The 21,844-nt window shown below is 46.9% G+C and overlaps 1 protein-coding gene across 4 annotated transcripts in view; it reads left to right on the plus strand.

Annotated features, from left to right (window-relative positions):
- The window catches only part of LOC138467966 (synaptosomal-associated protein 25-like), a 752,318-nt gene that overhangs the window by 187,058 nt on the left and 543,416 nt on the right, over nucleotides 1–21,844 (plus strand). For 2 of the 4 annotated variants that reach the window (XM_069608318.1, XM_069608315.1), the window contains exon 2: nucleotides 5,850–5,880. The gene's annotated coding sequence lies outside the window, so the exon portion shown is untranslated. Of the gene's footprint in view, nucleotides 1–5,849; nucleotides 5,881–8,256; nucleotides 8,319–9,424; nucleotides 9,444–21,844 lie in introns of those variants that run through there. The other 2 variants (XM_069608316.1, XM_069608317.1) reach the window with 2 other exon arrangements.

Consider the following 21,844-nt stretch of genomic DNA (forward strand, 5'->3'; position numbering starts at 1 on the left):
CATCAGGGGAGGGATGACATGAAATTTCATCAAAATGTTTTTAATTTATACTTTGGGAATTTGATGGGAGTGATAGATGGGGCCAAGAGAGACAGGTCCAAGAAGGACAGTGATAATCAACATTTCTAATAACATGATTTTAACATAATTTAAAGGTTCCTTAAAGCCATTACTAAGTTTATCCAATTTTGCACACAAGATCATGATTTGATTATGTGCAGTTGGGGATAGAGATTGTCTTTCTGATTCTTGGGATTCTCCATAATTAAATTGTGGTGTTGTTTTTTACATGGAAAGTATGTGCTTTAAGAAAAGAAGATATTATTATTTAAATAAGTGCTGTACAAATTACACTATTTGTTAACATTGAAAGATGTATTGTTTACCATTATAGATGTCATTATCACTAATTTCTTCTTTTGGGAGGTTTTCTTCCAACCACTCAAGTGTGTCTGCCATTTCTGTGAGAAAAGGAAATGTTCTTCTCGCTTATAGGACATGTTTACATAATGAATGGTAATAATAGAGAAATAAATACAGTGTACTTAATATTTTGTAAGAGGTCGTTTTGCAATGAGTGCCTGTTGTATGCAAATCTGTATGAAGAGTTGTCTTGAAGTGGTAATATGAGGTTTACAGTTATGGTTTGTGCTTGGTGCATACCATTATATTGTGTGCTAAATTAAAAATATAATTAGTACATTTTGAAATGATGATTTGTACAAAAAGGTATATTTGGGTGTAGTAAATATAAGTAATGTTGTTTAATGTATATGTGTTTGTTGGTTGAACGGTACAAAATATTCTGTTGTCCCTTGTGCTTCTGGGGTTTGTGAATGGCAACTGCTGTCCGCAGACTTCCGTACTGTCCGCAGACTCTAGAGATGCTACATTGGGAGTATGTATAATATAAGGAACATGTAGTAAATTAAGGCTGCATTGGTAAAAACGTATAAAATTCAATGAAAATACATTGTTAAAGGGACGTTATGGTTAAGTTGCACTAATATAAACTTATGAAATTCAGTGAAAAAATGTTGTTAAAGGGACGTTATGGTTACAAGTAAAACTGAAACCCTCAGAAATGTGCCAGTTATGGTAAGCTAAGCAACCATAACTCGCGCCACCACCGTGCACTGCTAAGACTAACACCCAGGACATCAAAATGGTATCACAAATGTCATTGATCTTACCTGTCCAGCAAACTATCACCCTATCTCTATCACTCCTTTCCTGGGCAAACAGCTGGAAAGGCTTGTCATCTCCAGCTTACTCTCCACACCGAATCGGTTGGTTGTCTCCATGACCATCAGTCGGGCTTCAGAGCAGCCACAGGCACGGAAAACTGCTCTCCTGAACACCCATGAAAAGCTGCTCAATGACCTTGGTTCAAGCCTTTGTTCTGTCCTCATCCTCCTTGACATTTCCACGGCTTTTGACATGGTTAATCATGCCATCCTGATCAATAGACTCTGTGAGAACCTGGGCATCACTGATCAGGCCCTGGATTGGTTGTCGTCCTGGACCGACCTTCAAACGTCCAACTTAGATCCTTTCTCTCCACCACCTCTTTCTCCCATGTGGTGTTCCCCAGGGCTCTAACGTCTAACCATGGCTCTTCAATGTCGACTTGGCCCCTTTGGCCCACCTTATCTCTACCTTCTCCTCTAACTTTCAGCGTTATGTGGCTGACACTCAACTCTCTTTCAGGCTCGCCTCAGCCTTCTCTCCTCTCTCGCTCATTCCTGACTGTCTATCTGTGATTCAGGATAAGTGCACCTCCAACATTCTCAGCCTTAATGCCAGCAAGACTGAGATCCTTCTCATCGGGACCCTTGCTCTCCCTTTCCCTCTGGCCACCCTTATTGGGCCCTCTTCCTTCGCCTCCCTGTGAGGCAAAAATCTTTGGTGTCATCTTCGACTCATCTGTCTCCTTCTCTCCTTCTCTCCTCGCATCATGGACTTTGCCAACAAGGCCCACTATCAGCTGCATCCCTTCAGAGGTATTCTTCCTTTTCTCACTTTCCGCCAGAAGCTCACTGTCTCTAGAGCCCTGGTTCTCTATAGGCTGGACTACTGCAACAGCCTCTTTCTCAGTCTTCCTTCCTCCACTCTCCGCCCTATGCTATTAATCCAGAACAGGACTGCAACACTTGTCATTGGCCTCAAGCCCAGGGACCGTATCTCTCCAGCCTTGAAATCTCTTCACTGGCTCCCATTGGCTGCAAGGATCAAGTTCAAGACCCTCTGCTTCATCCACAAGGCTTTCTGGGGCCAAGATCTACACTACATTTAACTCTCTCTTCCAAAACACCTTCCTTCTCGAGCCCTTCACTAAGCCACCTCTAACTCTTTGAGGGTAAGCAGCTTCTCCAGGCAGAGAGTGGGCAGTAGATCTCTCTCCTATGAAGGTTCCTCCCTCTGAAACGGCCTCCCTGCCCCTCCCTAACTGGAGCCGGACCACCTGAAGATCCAGAGTCAGCTCAAGACCTTCCTTTTGCCTCTGCTTTCTCTCCTCTGCTGACCTTCCTGCCTGCTGTACTGTCTGGTGGCATGGCTACCCCAGAGTCTCACTGAGTACCATGCTCCTCTACCACCAGTCACCCCTGCACTACCCCAGGGCTTACAGCGCACTTAGGGGTTGTAACTGTAACCCCACAACCTCCTGCCTCCTTGCACTTACCCACAGCCGTGCTGCCCTGGCTGCACTTACTCAGAGCATTTGCTACCTTGATTACACTTACCCTTTCCCTCTCGCTGCACTTCCCCTTCCCGCCTGCATTTTGCGTTATCGGACTTGAACGATCTGAATGACACAAGGCCTAGTAAAATCGTTGTTTCGTCCTCCATCTGTCGTCACTCCCTTATCTTGCCGTGCCTAGAAACACTTGCATACTGGAGCGTTATAAATGACTTATATCATATATCATTGATGACATCACACATGAACTCAATTTTGATGAAAAGTACTTACAAGGGGGTGTGCTTACAATGTTGGTAGCAAGATGTCAGTGGTGATTGGGAGACCTCTCATGAAGTACTTCATGCATTAAAAAATGTACTCATGTAAACAACACATTATATTGGAGCGCTGTTGTTAATACAGGAACCTAACAATACACACACATAGGCAATGTGTGCAGCATGCACCATAGAAGTACAATATTTTTAATCTGGTAATATTGGCCAATAAAATAAGACATGCAAACCTATAAGAATGTTGACTAACATTAAACTTACAATTTATAACTAGCAATGCAAGACTCACTGCACACTTGTGTTAGTACAAACAATACATATGCAGAGCCACAACGCATAGCAATCTGAGGCACATGTGGGGAAACTCCAGTAAGGAGGAAAGAAACAACATCATCAGAAAAAAACAATAACATTAGAGCTGATCATCATGTACACAAATAAATTGAGTGTTTGATGCCTGCTTATTGGCCCATATATCTGCACCATGAGCTCAGATCAAATTGTAAGGCAAGAACTTTAAGAACATATGAGAAGGTTAATGTCTAGCTATATAGGACCTTTTCAATTTTTTAATTGTCACTGTTAGTGAACAAAAAACATCTAGTGTAGATATCGCAGTAAAGAAAAATAAGTGGCCCAGCTATGTGATGTCATCAGTGATGTCATCAATGACATCTTTGATGTCCTGGGTGTTAGTCTTACCAGTGCACAGTGGTGGTGTGAGTTATGGTTGCTTAGCTTACCATAACTGGCACATTTCTGGGGGTTTTGGTTTTACTTGTAACCATAACGTCCCTTTAACAATGTTGTTACACTGAATTTCATAGGTTTTTATTGATGCAAGTTACCATAACATCCATTTAACCCCTTAAATACTATCTCGTCCTCAGCACTATGTTTGCAGTGTGGAGGATGACATAGCTTGTCCTTTTTAGCATTTGAGTTTTTTGCAATCGCTGCAGGGGGTTGGATTTCATTCAGTATCATGTCAGCATGCATAATCCATGCTGATGTGACACTGAATGTAATTTCACTCTCTGTAGGTTTTTCCCTCGATCTCTGGCATTTATATGCCATTTTGATCGAGGGAGGTATCGTAGGTAGGTGTTGTTGGAAAGGGGAGACTCTCCCCTTCCCAAGTACACCTACCTTCAAGCATTGCTAGGCGCGGATCACTCGTTACGTGCCCAGCAACACCACTAGAGCACCAGGGATGCAGGGGGTGAGGTGGCCACTTAGCATATAAGCAGTCCTCTCCCCCTTCCGACCCCCAAAGCATGGGGCATTGCGTTTTGCCCACACTGGGGGCAGATGGGCCGAATGACTGCCCAACTGCCCCTAGGGAAGTGGCAAATGTAAAATAAATATGGATTGGGGTTTTACTGGGGTGTGCGGGGTCACTAGACCACCAGGGATATTTTATATGAAAGAGGGGTGGCACTCTCCCCCCACTACCCCAAATGGATGGAGGGGCATGTTATGTAACCCTCCCTGGGGGTAGTTTGGCAGTGTAATCTGCCAATCTGCCCCTAAGAAGGGGTACATTTGTTTTAACTGCCGGTGGGGGTCACTAGACCACCGTGGATGGCTTGTTTGAAAGGGGGGGGGGTGGCCCTCTCCCCCTCCTGCCCTAAATGGATGGGCCATGCCATTTATCCCTCCCTGGGGGCAGATTGACAGTGTAATCTGCCAATATGCCCTTAGGAAGGGGTAAATGTGTTTTACTAGTGGGTGGCGGTCAGTAGACCACCAGGGATGGCTTGTATGAAATGGGGAGCGGTTCCCCCTCTCCCCCCCTTCCCCAAATGGATGAGGCATGTCATTTAGCCCTCCCTGGGGGCAGATTGGCTGTGTAATCTGCCAGTCTGCCCCTAGGAAGGGGCAAATGTGTTTTTACTAGGTGGTGGGGGTCACTAAACTAGACCACCAGGAATGAGTGTGTGGCCAGGACAAATAGGATGCTGGCTGCTCTGGATAAAAACAAAGTACATTGCTCGGCGCAGATTGCTGGATCCATGGCCAACAACGGCACTTGTGCACAGCATGACAAGTACTGTTACATTTCTTTGCACTGTTGAGTAGGGTGGTTAGTTATAAACGTGTGCTAGAAATGCAAACGTTCATTCCTTCACAGCAAGTGATGCACACGTGCTATGGTGCTCCTTTTCTTTGTCACAAAAACCACCCTGGTAGTAATATGTGTGAAAAGCATGAGACACATATTTATATAGCTTTAGACAGTTTCATTGTTTGAGCTTGGGCTGGTGAGCGAAGATAGGAGCATGATAGTTTGGATTGGTTTTTGCTGGGCTGAGCAAAGAATCAATGTTTTTTATTTTTAGTTTACAGGTCTAGTACTGTTGAATCTTCTCCTTAGTTATGTAAGCAGATAATCTGCTCTTTTCAACATTGTACATTATATAGGGGGGGCTGGATTGTCAGTGGGGTAGGTGGGACTGGGCCTGGATTGTTGGTGGTGTGGTCGGAGTGGGTGCTCTGGGGGAGTATTTTGGTGGGCTGGGACACAATTTCAGGGTTAGGCCACAAATTGTCCCCCATGCCAGTAGAACATTGCTGTTCCCCTGGTAGGGAAATTTGGAGGTTTGGGCCACCATGTTGCCAACCCCGGGAGGCAGCACTGGCCACTATGTCATCTGGAAAAGTATGTTCTAAGTGGTGGGAGTTTCCATATGTACATTACCCGCATCCGCATTTCCAATCAGTTTGCAGTTTACCATTCCTTGGTGGGAGATCAATGGTCATTTATCTGGCTGAAGGAAGCGAAAGTTTTGTAGATAGCAGCAAGAAAGTTTGGATGTGTTTTTGCTGGGCTGACCATAAATGATCATTCTTTTTTGTTTCATTTACAGTTGTGGCAGGCTGAAGCTTTCGCTGGCTTATGTAAGTAGTATGAAATGTCCATTCGTTATTATACATTATAATCGGGGGGCGGATTGTCAGTGCAGTGGGCAGGACTGTGGTTGGAGTGTCAGGAGTGTGGCCGGGAATGGGGGGGGGACGGAGGTAATTGTAGAATGATGTGTGTGCCCTGAATGGAGGATACTGGCGGCTTAGCATAAAAAACAATCTTCATTTTGGAAACATAATAATGACCACCACTTTCTCAAACATGTTTGTGCTAGTAATGCAGGGGTTAATTTCTTCTGAGTATGCAATGCACACTTGGTATGTATTAATTTCTTCTGAGTATGCAATGCACACTCATTTTATTAGACTGGTCACCATTTCGGTTGAGCGTCTCCAAGTCCAGCAGCGGCCCAGGGAGCCCTGGCATGGTCTCAATTCCAACCCGGAGGGAAAAACTGTAACACAGCCCAGCCAGAGCTCCCGGACCATCAGGGGTGATGTCCTTGGCCTTGGGCACCTGTCTCCCTTGTTGGTTGACCGTCCCCAAATTCTGTGGCGGTCTCAAGGAGCACCAGCAGAGTCCACATCCCTCCCCAGAGAGAAAAGCTGTAACATAGCCCAGCCAGAGCTTCAGGGTGGCCAGGGGTGCTGGCCCCCTGCCATGGGTGCCTGTCTTCCATGTGGGTTGACCGTCCCCAAGCCCAGCGACAGCCCCATGGATCCCCCGCAGGGTTCCTGTCCTTTCCCGGAGGGAAAAGCTGTAATGCAGCTCAGCCAGAGCTCCAGGCTGGGTTGGGTTTGGGGATGGTCAACCCACATGGGAGACGGGTGCCGAAGGCCGGGACATCACCCCCAACCTTCCTGGAGTTCTGGCTGGCCTGTGTGATAACATTTCTCTCCAGGAAAGGACAAGTACCCTGCCGGAACTCCCTGGAACCACTGCTGGGCTTGGGTGCTTGGGGACAGTCAACCCACATGGAAGACAGGGACCCAAGCACTCCCGGCCGCCCTGAAGCTCAGGCTGAGCTGCATTACAGCTTTTCCCTCTGGGGATGGATGGGGACCCTGCCGCAGCACCCAGGGACTGGCGTTGGACTTGGGACAGTCCACCCCCCATATGGGAGCAAGCGCCCAAGGCCCGGGCATCACCCTGGCCGTCCTGGAATTCTGGATGAGCTGTGTTACATCTTTTCCTCCCGGGGAGGGATGGGGACCCTGCTGGGGCTCCCTGGAACCGACGCTGAACTTGAGGATGGTCGACCCACATGGGAGACAGGCGCCCAAGGGTAGGGACATCACCCCTGTCTGTTCTGGAGTTGTGGCTGGGCTGTGTTACAGCTTTTGCCTCTGAGGAGGGATGATTTTTCCTGCCGGGGCTCTCTGGGTCTTCTGCTAAACCCGTGGTCGGTCGACCAACAAGGGAGACAGGCGCCCAAGACCTGCGTTACAGCTTTTCCCAGTGGGTAGGAATGGGGACCCTGCCTGGGCTCCCTGGGAGTGCCGCTGGACTTGGAGATGGTCCACCAACATGGGAGACAGGTGTCAAAACCATGGCTGTCCTGGAGCCGATTTTCTCCCAAGACCCAAATCTGGGAGTGGTCCACAAAGCCAAATTCAGTCTTCCCCTAGGCGTTTTATGTACGAGTGGTTTAGCATTTTCCCTATGTGCCCAGGTCAGTGCACCCACAATTGTGAGGTACTGTTTTCATCGGGACACCTGTGGGAATGTGGGAAGGTAGGACATGTGCTGTTTCCGGCCTGTGTTGGTGGTTTCCTGGTGTCAAATATCTGAAAATGTTGTTCTTTTCACTGCGTCAGCCCTTGTGGGTAAAACATTGTAGAGTGATTCACACAAGTCAGATCAGACCGCTTTAGATGCCGATGGGTGTCTTCTTTTCATAAACGCATTGGGTTCCCTGTTTTCCTTGGTGGCTACATCACCCCTGGCCCCAATCTGTGGATTTGTCCACAAATCCAAATAGAGTCTTCTTCAGGGTGTTTGATGTACCAGTGGTTTAGCCTTTTCACTTTGCGCCCAGGTCAGCTCGCCCAGACATGTGAGGTGCCATTTTTGCTAGGACACCTGTTGGAAATTGGGAAGGTATGACATGTCTTGTTGCCGGCGTGTTCCGGTGGTTTCCTGGTGCCAAATGTCTGGAAATTGTGTTTTTTCTCTACATTTTGAAATTTGCCGGACCTTGTGGGTAATACAATCTAGGGCGATTCGCAGAAATCAGACCTCATTGGATTCCCACGGTGTCTTCTTTTTAGAAATGCATGAGGTTCTCTGTTTTCCCTGGTGGCCGCGACACCCCAGGCCCAAATCTGTGGGTTGTCCACAAAGCAAAATCCAGTCTTCCCCAAGGAGTTTGATATACCAGTGGTTAAGCCTTTTTCTTTTGTGCCCAGGTCCGTGCACCCACATATGTGATGTACCATTTTCATCAGGACACCTGTGGAAACCTGGGAAGGTAGGACATGTGTTGTTGCCGACGTGTTTTGCTGGTTTTCTGGTGACAAATGTCTGAAAATCTTTTCCCTACATTTTTGAGTTTGCCAGGTCTTGTAGGTAATACATTCTTGAGCAATTTGCATGAGTCAACCCTCTTCGGTTTCCCATGGGTGTCTTCGTTTTTAGAAATGCATTGGGTTCCCTGTTTTCCTTGGTGGCTGCGACACCCCAGGTCCAAATCTGTGGGTTGTCCACAAGACCAAATACAGTAATATTTTGATATTCCCAGGCCCTTTAGTGTACCAGTGGTTTAGCCTTTTCCCTTTGTGCACAATTAAGTGCACCCACACATATGAGGTACTGTTTTTGTCAGGACACCTTTGAGAACGTGGGAAGGTAGGACATGTGTTGTTGCCGGCATGTTTGGGTGGTGTCCTGGTGGCAAATGTCTGGAATTTGTGTTTTTTTCCTTACATTTTAGACTTTGCCAGACCTTATTGGTAATAGAATAGAATCTAGGGCGATTGCTACAAGTCAGAACTCTTTGGCTTCCTATATGTGTCTTCTTTTCAGAAATGTATGGGGTTCCCTGTTTTCGTTGGTGGCTGCAACACCCCAGGCCCAAATCTGTGGGTGGTATACAAAGCCAAATACAGTAGAAATGTAGTTTTCCCAGGGCCTTTAGTGTACCAGTGGTTTAACCTTTTCCCTTTGCGCCCAGGTCAGTTCACCCACACATGTGAGCTACCAATTACGTCTGGAAACCTGTGGGAACAGGGGAAGGCAGGACACATGTTGCCAGCGTGTTTTGGTTGTTTCCTGGTGGCCAACGTCTGAAAATTGTGTTATTTTCCCTACATTTTGGATCTTGCCAGGCTTTGTGGATAATCTAGGGCAATTCGCATAAATCAGACCTCGTCGGATTCCCACAGGTGTCTTTTCAGAAATGCAAGGGGTTCCCTGTTTTCCTTGGTGGCTGTGACACCCAAGGCCTAATTCTGTGGGCTGTCCACAAAGCCAAATCCAGTCTTCTCTAGGGAATTTGATGTACCAGTGATTTAGCCTTTTCCGTTTGCACTCAGGTCAGTGTACCCACACGTGTGAGGGACCGTTTCCATTGAGACACCTGTGGAAACGTGCGAAGGTAGGACATGTATTGTTTGTGGTGTGTTTCTCTGGTCTCCTGGTGGCAAATGTCTGAAAATTGAGTTTTTTTCCCTACATTTAGGAGTTTTCCGGGTCTTGTGGGTAATACATTCTTGGGCGATTTGCACAAGTCAGACCTCTTTGGATTCCCACGGGTGTGTTCTTTTAAAAAAATACATGGGGTTCCCTGTTTTCCATGGTGGCTGCGACAAGTCAGGCCCAAATCTGTGGGTTGTCCACAAAGCCAAATCCAGTCTTCCCCAGGGTGTTTGATGTACAAGCGGTTTAGCCTTTTCCCTTAGCACCAAGATCAGTGCACCCACACATGTGAAGGACCATTTTTATAAGGACACCAGTGGGAACGTGGGAAGGTAGGACATTTGTTGTTTTCTCTTGGCTTTGATAACGTTTTCAAACTCTGGAACACTTTGCCTCTCACCATTAAAAATCTATCATCTCTGAACCTATTCAAACACAACGCTAAACTTTGGCTAGCCACCTCAGATGACCAATTGTCTTCCTGAACAGTCGAATATCATGACTCTTATGGATGCCTGACTTGCTTGCACTGCTCCTGTACTTTAATGTTCTTGTACTTAATGCTACTGTAATGACTTCCTTTGCAGTAACTACTGTTTGAAGATATGCGCCGGGTTGCCTCCGGGCCTGGTTGCGCTATACAAATAAAATAAATACAAATACAAATACATTTACTACTGCACTGTTACACAACCCTTTCTTTTCCCAAATGTGACCTACGTTTAGTCCTTGCTTTAGGCACTGAAAACATTTGTAACCTACGCAAGTCACCTATCGTTCAAAAGGGCTGCCTGTGTTCTTTCAAAAAATGTATGCTTGCCATTCGTCACCACATTCCTTTTCCTTATTTTCAAATGGTAAGTACGTCTGTTTAGGCCGTCAGCATAATAATCCTGTGTACCATGGCTCAGTTTTTGGCTTGTGCTATTGCTTGATTTGTAAAACATTATAAAAAATGTGTGATTTCCTAACTCGAAGAGTGGGGGGAAAGTAGCCCTGTATTGCTTTTCTCAATATTCACAGAAGCCATTACCATACAATTACAAACGTGTCTAGCACATACGTTGTTCTGTCATTTTTCCATTTTCTTACCAAACTGTGGGAATTGTAGGTACATAGTTGTTGCCTGACCTGCACAAATGACTTCATCCTGAACTTGCAATGTTGTCTACTTTTCAGAAATGGGTGCCTTTCTTTCTTCCCATTCAGCTTTCTTACCCTCATCTTCCATTCTGTCCAAGCATGTCCTTTTGAAAAAAAGGGAAACTTCGCCTATCTCTCACAAAACTGATGATAACCTTATGAAAAATATGTAATTTTGTTTCCACTTAACCTGTCCCTGAAAGCTTGTAAAATGGCGAATTCAGAACAGCAAATCATGTGTTCCTAGTTCTTACAAGAAAAAAAAAAAACAGGCTTCTTTGTACCTCGTTTTATTGGCAGTTTCTGAAAAAACACATCTGATCACATTTTTGTTATTGTCTCACACCCCCCTACAGTAAACTAAGAATCCTTATGTTATGACTGCCTACATGTGGGAAGACACGGGTGCAAATTTGGCTGGGATATCACTTGTAACAAAAAGGTTACAAGGGATTGAATGCCAACATTGAAATGTCCAAGAAAGGGCTCAGCACTGGGAGAAAAACCCTCAGCAGTTAAGGGGTTATATCAACATTTGTTCACTGAATATATATATATATATATATATATATATATATATATATATATATATATATATATATTTGATTTATTTCTTATAAAGCGCTAAACACCCATAGGCCTCAGAGCGCTACACATATGCTATATGTAGGAAAGTTCATTTGAGTCAAGGCATACATTCCACAATGCCACCTAGTAGTCATCGTTCACTTGTGGACCTGTTTTTGTATGGTTATCATTGTTACCAGCCTCTGTTGTTGAGTATGATGGCATCTTATCCATTGTGCCATCATTTTGTATAGTTATTGGGCACTAGTACACAATAGGAGCTGCTTCTGTAAATATTTGTACATATATATTATCTTTTGTGTGTGCACTGATTTCATTTATCGCTCCATATTGCACTTTACAAATTGCACTGCTGTTACTACACGTGTATTGCAATTTACTTGCATTGTTGCAATGGTTTTACTGAATTGTTAACATTGTAAGGTAGTCTGGTTTCTCCTACATGATAGGAGGGTTGAATCACCTATTTATCGTAGACACAGGGGCCACCGTCAATGTGATGATTGCAAACCTATACTAGAAGATAAGAGACCAGTCGAGGGAACACGCAGGTGGACGGAGTCCACCCACTTTTTTCAGAGAGTGTACTCAGTCCCCCCCAGATAAAATTAGAAACATTGAAAGTCTTCCTTGAATTTATGAATTGAAGCCGACCTCAGGCATCGAACCGCAGTCCAGGTTTGCAGGCCGGACACTTCATCACTTCACTTTATAACCTGATGAAAAATAACAAACAACTATAGGTGAAATGTCACATTTCGGTACTACATGTTCCAGGGAAAACTTTTGTATTGGTTCTTGGAGTTTAAAATATGCGGACCTTTTAACGTTTTCAAAAACACTATTAGAAGAAAATATCCTCTCGGTTTTGTGTGTGTGTAGATTTTATGAAAGGAAAATGCCATTCACCCTGTGCAATTAAGGTGGTTATACAAAGCAAATTTAATGAAATGTGCATATTTCATCTTAATAGGCTAATTTCTGGCGATGTCACATCCCATTGCGTTTGTTGATGGGTCCCCCCACTTTTATTTTTAGGACTTGGCCCCTGCAAGAGACCTCTACCCGCTGACACCCTCCCAGGCGAGAATATTCCAGTGGGGCCCAGCACACCTCCGCCAGTCAACAGGACAGTTCCGATGTGACCTACACCTTAAAGGGCACATCATATTTGTCACAGTCCACGTCATATGGAGTCCCGCGACAGGCAGATGCCTGCTGAGCTACCTTACCGCAAGGGCCTTGACCCTCATCAACATCCAGTCCAACCAATCTGAGGCAGAAGAAGGGCTCCCGGCAGGAGAAAAGGAGGTGAACATGGTGACAGACCAGGAGATGACGCTCCAGAGTATCAAAATGGTTTTCCCAATACTCTTTGAAGGAGTGGGCATGCTCAAGGACTCAGTTATCACTCTCCAAGTAGACCCGACAGTAACCCTGGTTCCCCAACATCCACAGAGAGTAGGATTTCACCAGCAAGCGCAGGTGTCTTGAGGGCTGCAGCTACTACTCGACAGCAACATCATTGAGAGAGTGTGTGGGCCAACGCCATGGGTGTCACCGCTGGTGGTAGTGCCAAAAGACAATGGGCCTCATTACGACCCTGGCGGTAAGGGGTTAACGCCAGCGTTAGCTGCGCCGACCCCTTACCGCCAATTACGAGGTCCCCTAGCGCCATGGTGCTTTTAACACCTGCTTTTAGCAGGTGTTAAAATCCATGGCGCTAAGGGACCATGGAGTTAATTACGCCACCGTAATTTACGGTGGCGTAATTAACGCCTTCCCCACTCCCATTATGCCCTATGGGGCAAAAATGGGAATGGGGAAGGGTAAATGGGGATTGGGGACTTACCGCCCCGCCAAGGTCGGAATGGGGCGGTAAGTCCGCCAACCACCATGGCGTAAACGTAGTTTACGCCATGGTGGTAAAGTCACGGCCCAGGCGGTAACTTACCGCCTGGGTCGTAATGAGGCCCAATGGATGATTGTGACTCTGCATCGACATGCGCATTCCAAACACTGCAATCCAGTGGGAGAGACATACTGTCCCGAGCATGGAGGACATGATTATTAGACTTTACCAGGCCAAGCGATTATTGAAGGGTGACCTCAACCAGGGGTATCATCAGCTCGTTATCCATCCTGACTCCAGGCCCATCACCACTTTGCAATATAGTCTGCTGCAGAGACATTCCAGGAAACCATCCACTGGTTGATCTAACCAGTGGTGGCTGCCTTTAACTACAGTGATGATATCTTGGTGTTCAGAACGTCTCATTATTAACATGACAAAGCGTTACTATAGGTATGTGAAATCCTACACGCAGCAGGCCTCACCCGCAACAGGGCCAAATGTGACATTAACAAGCCTATCTTGACATTTTTGGGACACATCTTTACAGATCAAGGTATGACAGCTGACCTGGACAAGATAAGTGCGATTGTAAACTTAGCCGCACCAACAGATGTGCCAGAACTGAGGTCCTTCCTGAGCATGGCGAGGTACTCTGTCTGGTACCTCCCCAATGCTTATAGCCCCCCTCCAGAAGTAGCTAAAAAGGGATGTAATATTTGAATGGGCGGCGAATGCAGAGGAGCATTTCAAACTATTAAAGACTAACTTGTCACCAGCCGCAGGCTGGCATACTTTGACCCCAAGTGGGACACACAAGTAACAGTGGACACCAGCCCCATGGGGCTGGGAGTAATCTTGGCCTACAGTGAATCTGTGCCGCAGCCCAGACAACACATTGTTGTCTGTGCCAGCAGAGCCCCACCGACCACCGAGAGGCCATACTCACAAGCTGAGAGGGAAAGTTTGGCAGCAGTATGGGCCTGTGAAATATTCCACCATATTGTCATTGGGCTGCGTTTCACCCTTGTCATGGACCACCAGGCACTGATATCCTTGTTCGGGATCCCGAAAACCAGGATGCCCCCCGCGCATCGAGAGATGGGGCCTCATACTCCAGGAGTATGACTGCCGCATTGTCCACAAACCGGGAGGGAAGGCAAATCTGGCAGACTACCTATCCAGGACAAGCGAGGGACACGCTGGAGAGAAAGAGGCTGAGCACTTCATCCAATACCTGCCGGGGAACGCACTGCCCCTGACGCCCACCCTGGCAATGTTCACTGAGAAGAGCCCACAATCAAGGCCGCAGTACAGCTCACAAACACAAACAAGTGGAAAAACCATCAAATAGACTTGCAGAAGAACAAAGAGGGGGACATGAAGGCGATAGATAGGATGCAAAGAGGAACAGGAAAGCAAAGATTTGGACTGAACAGCGAAGAGGAGTGAGGGAGCCACAGCTGCCTATTGGAGAAAAAGTTCTGGTCCGTCAGAGACAGCAAAGCAAGACTGACATTCGGTATGGCCCGACCCCTTTCAAGTGACAGAAGGCAAAGGGTCCATGATTACGGCAGCAAGGGACGGGCGTGACATTACCCGAAAAGCCTCCTTCTTCCGCCGACTGCGCACCCTGGACACCAAAACCATAGAGCCACCAAGAGGAGACGAAGAACAGCTGAAGACAAGGGAGAGTGTGCCGGAGGAAGGACAGGAGGAATGACCTGTGGAGGACCTGGCAGAAACCCATGAAGGGTGATCGGGGGAGACAAGCAAAACCCCTATGCGACCCCATCGGGTCATTCGGAAACCCTCCCGACTGATTGAACAAATGTGAGCCCTGGATGCTTCATGATAAGTAGGGGGGAAATGTTGTGGTGTGTAAAGACGTGCGGGCCCTTCAGGAAAGAACCCGTGACGAGGGAGGATACGTGGGATGGGGCCAAACGGGAGGGACAGGAAAAAGGGACGTTTGGAAAAAATTAAGAAATAAAGAAGTAGCACAAACACAGGCTCTGTGTCGTCCTTCTATCAACGGTGCCTTTAACCCCAAAACAGTCTTGAAAACATAAAATACTAACTGGCAGAAGATTAATAAAAGGAGCATAGGTACAACACTCCACAAAAGCAAATACAAATGTGTTGCTTCTGATAGCAAGAGGGTGACGTTTCACAGGACGGTAGCCCAGCGCAGGGTTTAAAAAAGACTGGGTTTTATTTGTTGTTTAATATTTACAAACAAGCCCACTTGTTTTCCCTCCTTGGACTGGTCATCAGTTCTTTGATCTTGCGCTCTGTCGGTTGTGATAGCCCATCAGAACATCATCCCACGGGAACGTTTCCCAGGATCTAGTGGAAGCAGTCGGGATCTGGGATTGGCTCGAGGGGCAGCCAGTCAATTTAATAGATACAGTGCACTGTGGGTAGACACATGTTTCCTAACATCTTTTTATAAAAAAAAAAAAAATGGTTCTATATGTTATAACAATTAATATTATGTGATTTTATTTTGAATTGGCATTGAAATAAAATAACGTATTGTTAACTATGTGGTGGCAAAATAAGATCAATTGTTAAGCTTTTTTCAGAGATTCGACTGTAATCTTAATAATATAAGAGGCCAGATGTATATTTGTCCGTTGCCGTCATGCGCGCTAGAGGCTGCCTGAATGCAGAGAATGCTCCGCTAGGTGGGGCTGTTCCCATAGGATATACAGTGGTCCAATGCACATAGCGTTGCCTGTTGTCACCGCCAGAGGGCGCTGTGGGTTTAGGATCTATAGTGGTCCTACTGTGTCAATGAAAACCTGCACTTTGTCCAGTGTGCACGGGCCTGTACACTAGTATTTCTATAATTACTTATTCACTGTGTTAGCACTTTTCATCAAGTGGGAGAGTACCCATTAAGCACACTGTGCTGCAAGCGTGTGTCCCATGAGAGATTCCATTGTTGCGCACAACAGTAACCGGGGGTGTATTTTTAAAAAAATCTACCCACAATAAAGTATCACCTACTGCACTTTACAAGTAGTCGTCCTCAAAGCAGTCCGAGGGAACCTCGCAGCACCAGAATGTTAGGAGCTTTGAGATCCCTTTAACTTTCAAACTTTTGCACTGTTTCGGCTAGAAGAATTTGAGTTTTTAAGTAGGCAATGGCCCGGAGGAGGGCAGCATAACATACCTGGAGGGGCCTGTACTTTTCTGTTTCTAGAGTGGATATGCCCGCCCTGTTGGGTATAAAAAAAGGAATCTATTTCCATAGGGGGTTCTGTCACAATATTGTGGATTAGAGAAGCAGCACAACCGGGATGCACAGCAAGCAGGAGGTGAGGCCACATGATGAGGGTGCAGAGGTGAGGGGCTTGAAGGTTCATGCAGACTCATCCAGTCACCAGTGATCCAGGAATATTCACGTCACTGCATATTTTTATTGACTCACCCTGGGGTGCTGTTAGGTCTGAAAAAGAACCAGGGCTGCACTAATGTCAGGACTGTCGGGACTGGGGGCTAGCTAGCCTTTTGGTTGTAGCACCTGAGCTTCTATCCGGCGCGACAACCAAAAGACACAGGGCTATAGCCCACTGCCCCCCCCCCCCCACCGCCTGGTCTCCTCTAGCAACGCCTCTGGTTGCGTGCTGAAAATCATTGAGCGGCTTGTTCAAGCCCCTAATTGTTAAGGATTTTGAAAATCACCAAAGAGTTCAGGGGTCGTAGCGGGTCTAAGTTAAAAAGGAATGCCATCTCTGGCATGATTTGAACTAAAGGCACATGAACGAGATCATATTGTTGCATTGAAATTCACACAATATTGTGACAGAACCCCCTATGGAAATAGGTTCCTGCATGTGCACTCTAGAAACAGAAAAGTACAGGCCCCTCTAGGTATGTTATGCTGCCCTCCTCCGGGCCATTGCCTGCTTAAAAACTCGAATTCTTGAGTTCGGCAACCCAAACACGTACTGGAAACATGCTGCAGCACACCACAACCCACGCAAACTTGCCCAGAGGCCAGAATGGTCCAAATGGATTACAACAATCCCACTGGCCCTCATTAGGACTCCGGCGGAAAACCATGGTGCTATTAGCACCATGGTAGATGCCGGAGACCGCCATGGCGGAATGGGGAATTACCACCCCATTCCAAGGTTGGCGGGGCGGTAATTCCCCATGCCACCATGGCCCTTCCCTAATTCCCATTTTTGCCCCATAGGGCATAATGGGAATGGGGAAGGCGGTAAGTACGGTACCGCAAATTGAGGTACCATACTTACCTCGAGAGTCCCTTTGCGGGCCCCTACTTTAACGGCTGGTCTAGACCAGCCGTTAAGGTTGGGTCCCGCAAAGGTACCTCGTAGTAAGGCGTTAAGGGTTTAACGGCGCCAACACCTTTTACGGCGCCGTTAAGCCCTTAACGCCAGGGTCCTAATGAGGGCCACTGTCAGTCTGCATGCTAATTAATGCATGATCACTCAGAATGATATGATAGGTTATTTATAACACGCTTAATACCCAGAGTTTTGATAGCGCAGACCTGGGGATCTAACCTGTGTTGCTCTGTGCTGTCGTGCTTCCAAGGCAGGCACGTTGCAGCTGAGCTATCCTCCCGAGTCAATGGGCCTCATTACGACCCTGGCGCTAATGGGTTAACGTCACCATGATAGGCTGTGGCGCCGTTAACCCATTAGCGCCTGATTACGAGGTCCCTTTGCGGGACCCGACCTTAACGGCTGGTCTACACCAGCCGTTAAAGTAGGGACCCACAAAGTGACCTTGGTGCTAAGTACGGTACCGCAATTTGCGGTATCGTACTTAGCGCCTTCCCCATTTCCATTGAGCCCTATGGGGCAAAAAATGGGAATGGGGAAGGGCCATGGAGGAAGGGGGAATTACTGCCCCGCCAACCTTGTAATGGGGTGGTAATTCCCCCTTTCTCCATGGCGGAATCAGTAAGTTACCGGCATGGACCATGGTGCTATTAGCACCATGGTTTTCCGCCTGGGTCGTAATGAGGCCCAATGGAACCGTGAGTATACGCTGGGCCTCATTACAACCCTGGCGTTAACGGCGCCGTAAAAGGCTGCTGCGCCGTTAAACCCTTAACGCCCGATTCACACTTTAACGCCTGCTTTTTGCAGGCGTTAAAGTCCAACCCGCTAAGGGACCATGGGCCTCATTACATCTCAGGCGTTACGGGGTTAACAGCGCCGTAAAAGGTGTCGGCGCCGTTAGACCCTTAACTCCTGATTACGAGGTCCCTTTGCAGGTTGCATTTTATGCCTGCTTTTAGCAGGCGCTAAAAAACCAACCCGCAAAGGGACCTAGGAGCTAATTACGGCACTGTAATTTACGGTGCAGTAATTAGCGCCTTCCCCATTCCCATTGAGCCCTATGGGGCAAAAATGGGAATGGGGAAGGGCCATGGTGAATGGGGATTTACCGCCCCGCCAACCTTGGAATGGGGCGGTAAATCCGCCATCCACCATGGCGGAATCGGTAAGTTACCGGCATGGACCATGGTGCTATTAGCACCATGGTCCAACGCCTGGGTCGTAATGAGGCCCCTTGGTGCTAATTACGGCACCGTAATTTACGGTGCCGTAATTAGCGCCTTCCTCATTCCCATTGAGCCCTATGGGCCAAAAATGGGAATGGGGAAGGGGCCATGGTGAATGGGGATTTACCGCCCCTCCAACCTTGGAATGGGGCGGAAAATCTGCCATCCACCATGGCGGAATCCGGCATGGACCATGGTGCTAATAGCACCATGGTCCAACACCAGGGTTGTAATGACGCCCGCTGTATCCGTACGGTAGATTTGTATCCATTCATTGGGCCTCATTAGGACTCCGGCGCTAAACCAATGGTGCTATTAGCACCATGGTCCATGCCGGAGTCCGCCATGGCGGAATGGGGAATTACCACCCCATTCCGAGGTTGGTGGGGCAGTAATTCCCCATGCCGCCATGGCCCTTCCCCATTCCCATTTTTGCCCCATAGGGCTCAATGGGAATGGGGAAGGCACTAATTACGGTACCGCAAATTGTGGTACCGTAATTAGCACCAAGGTCCCTTTGCGGGTCCCTACTTTAACGGCTGGTAAAACCAGCCATTAAGGTCGGGTACCGCAAAGGGTCCTCGTAATTAGGCGCTAGGTGTTTAACGGCGCCGCAGCCTTTTACGGCGCCGTTAAACACTTAGTGCCTGGGTCATAATTAGGCCCATGTTCTTGTTCATGCCATCGTTTCCTGTTAAGGCTTGACGGAAACACATTTCTGAATAAACGCAATTCACTAAATATATGCTGTATTAAGGCTGAGTCGCACATGGTGACCCCACGTTGACGACTCTTTTGCAGAAGCGTCTCCCCCAGAAAAAGCAGGAGCGTGAAAGATATTTCATAGATTGTTGCAAGAAAGCTGGCAAGTCAAGCGGAAGTATTATGTAGGAGGCCACGGCCAAGTAAGAGGCTTACCAGGGACTTATTCGAACAGCCACGTGACTAAATGAGCAAAAGCCAGGGACAGTTTTAGAACACTTGCATTACAACTGCCTCAGGAATAAACAAAGAAGCAGCGTCAGACCCGCACGTTCCTCCGACGATAGAAAAACGACAGTAGCTGCCCAGCGGCCAGTAGCTTTCTTTCCTGATCCTTTCCCATAATCATTAAAATCGCCTCACAAAATCTGACACATGCTTTCATTTAAGTTTACAGAGCCCCTTTACTGCGAAGTAACATGAGAAATACCTTTTACATGCGATGTATCCCACTCAAGGGGGTCTACAACCACGTTTTCATTTCACTGTACCTTTCACAGAGGAGAATTTACCATTTACACAGAGGTCTAGTCCCTCGCACAAAGGCACTCCATCACCAAAATCCCATTCTATAAAACTATTTATTTGGCCGTGTTCATTCTCATTAGAGGGGCTCCCACAAATGCTTCACTCTTATTAAATTGAGTATGTGCAATTGACACAAACGAAATTAAATGAGAACCGGACATGAATTGTAGAAACTTTAGTTTTCTATTCCTTAGTTTGTATGATTTCTTAAATCTTATCGGACATGCAGTGTACACACAGCATCAAAAGTCGTAGGTAGAATGTGTTTTAGGAATGCGTGTGCACTGCACATTTTTGGAGCATTCAGCTACTGGTGATTCTGTTCTGTCGTGAAAGAAGTGAAGCAACCAGCCCCTGCAAAATGGCGCCAATGCAGTAAAACGTTGACACACGCCACTAATCCGTTGTGATTGATTTATAAGTACCATAATCTTTCAGTGTAATAGTAATCCCTCAAAAGAACCCAAATGTTGGGTGGTCAACTTGCCTAAAGCTGTTTGTCGCAATGTGTTCATGTTATTTGGCTCTGCAAAACTGCAGCAGACCTGTTTTCGGAACAAAGACACGACGAATCTTTTTGCAATGCACACAAATATGTGTTATTTGCTTATTCCCCAAGGAATTCCCTGAAACTCAATAATCTCTTGCTAGGTAGTCTAAAGCTTGAACATATCTTATCAGAAGACATGGAATCGTCTAAATGTTCTTTTAAAAATATGAATTATTCGAATCAAAAGCGAATACAAAAGAGGGTTATGTATGAGGACACATAGGCCCTCATTACAAGTCAGGTGGTGGACCATGGTGCTATTAGCACCATGGTCCATGGCGGATTCCGCCATGGTGGATGGCGGAATTACCGCCCCGTTCCAAGGTGAGTGGGGCGGTAATTCCCCATTCACCATTTGCCCTTCCCCATTCCCATTTTTGCCCCATAGGGCATAATAGGGATGGGGAAGGCGCTAATTACGGCACCGTAAATTACGGTGCCGTAATTAGCACCAAGGTCGCTTAGCGCCTTGGACTTTAACGCCTACAAAAAGCAGGCGTTAAAGTGTGAATCAGGCGTTAAGGGTTAACGGCGCCGACGGCGCCATTAAACCCTTAACGCCTGACTTGTAATGAGGGCCTAGTCCAATATTACAACCCAACGGCCCTCATTCCGAGGTTGGTGCTAGTCATGGCGCTATTAGCGCTGTGACTAGCACCAATACCGGTACCGCAACCGACGTGGTGGTATGGGGACTTACCGGTCCATTCCGCCCTTTGCAGGACCGGTAACTCCCCATTTGAAATGCCTTTCCCCATTCCCATTTGAGCCCTCATAGGGCTCAATGGGAAGGCAGCTATAACGGTACCGCAAATTGCGGTACCATTATTGACCCCAGTATCCCTTTGCGAGTCCCGTCCTTAACGCCTGTTAAAACCAGGCGTTAAGGAAGGACCCGCAAAGGGACCTCATAATAGGGTGCAAAGGGATTACCGGCACCAATGTCATTACCGGTGCCCGGTATCCCTTTGCGCCCGGTCGTAATGACCCTCAACGTCTATTAACGATTGTGAGCATGGAATAGTAGCATTTGATACATGCTGGGAACAGAAATCCGCACAAAGACGATACGCGTAGATGTGCTTAGTTAGTGGCATGATGTGAAATTAAGTTTTATACACCAGCCCAAGTGTAATAATTGTGCGAGAGTGTTGACGTATCTGAGGCGCTCATTATGATTTCCCCAGTGTGAGGAATTCGACCATGGGACGTGTGCACTCACCTGGGCTATTTTGATATTTCTTTTAAAGAAATGCAATGTTGGTATATACAACTCTGGGAAATGTGTGGGGCTAAGCCACACACATTTCCTGATGCTCACCATACAACAAACACATAGGGCCTCTTTAGGACTCCGGCACTAAACCATGGTGCTATTAGCAC

The sequence above is a fragment of the Ambystoma mexicanum genome, chromosome 4q, assembly GCF_040938575.1.
Source record: "Ambystoma mexicanum isolate Mex_15411 chromosome 4q, UKY_AmexF1_1, whole genome shotgun sequence".
NCBI classification, from domain to species: Eukaryota; Metazoa; Chordata; class Amphibia; order Caudata; family Ambystomatidae; genus Ambystoma; species Ambystoma mexicanum.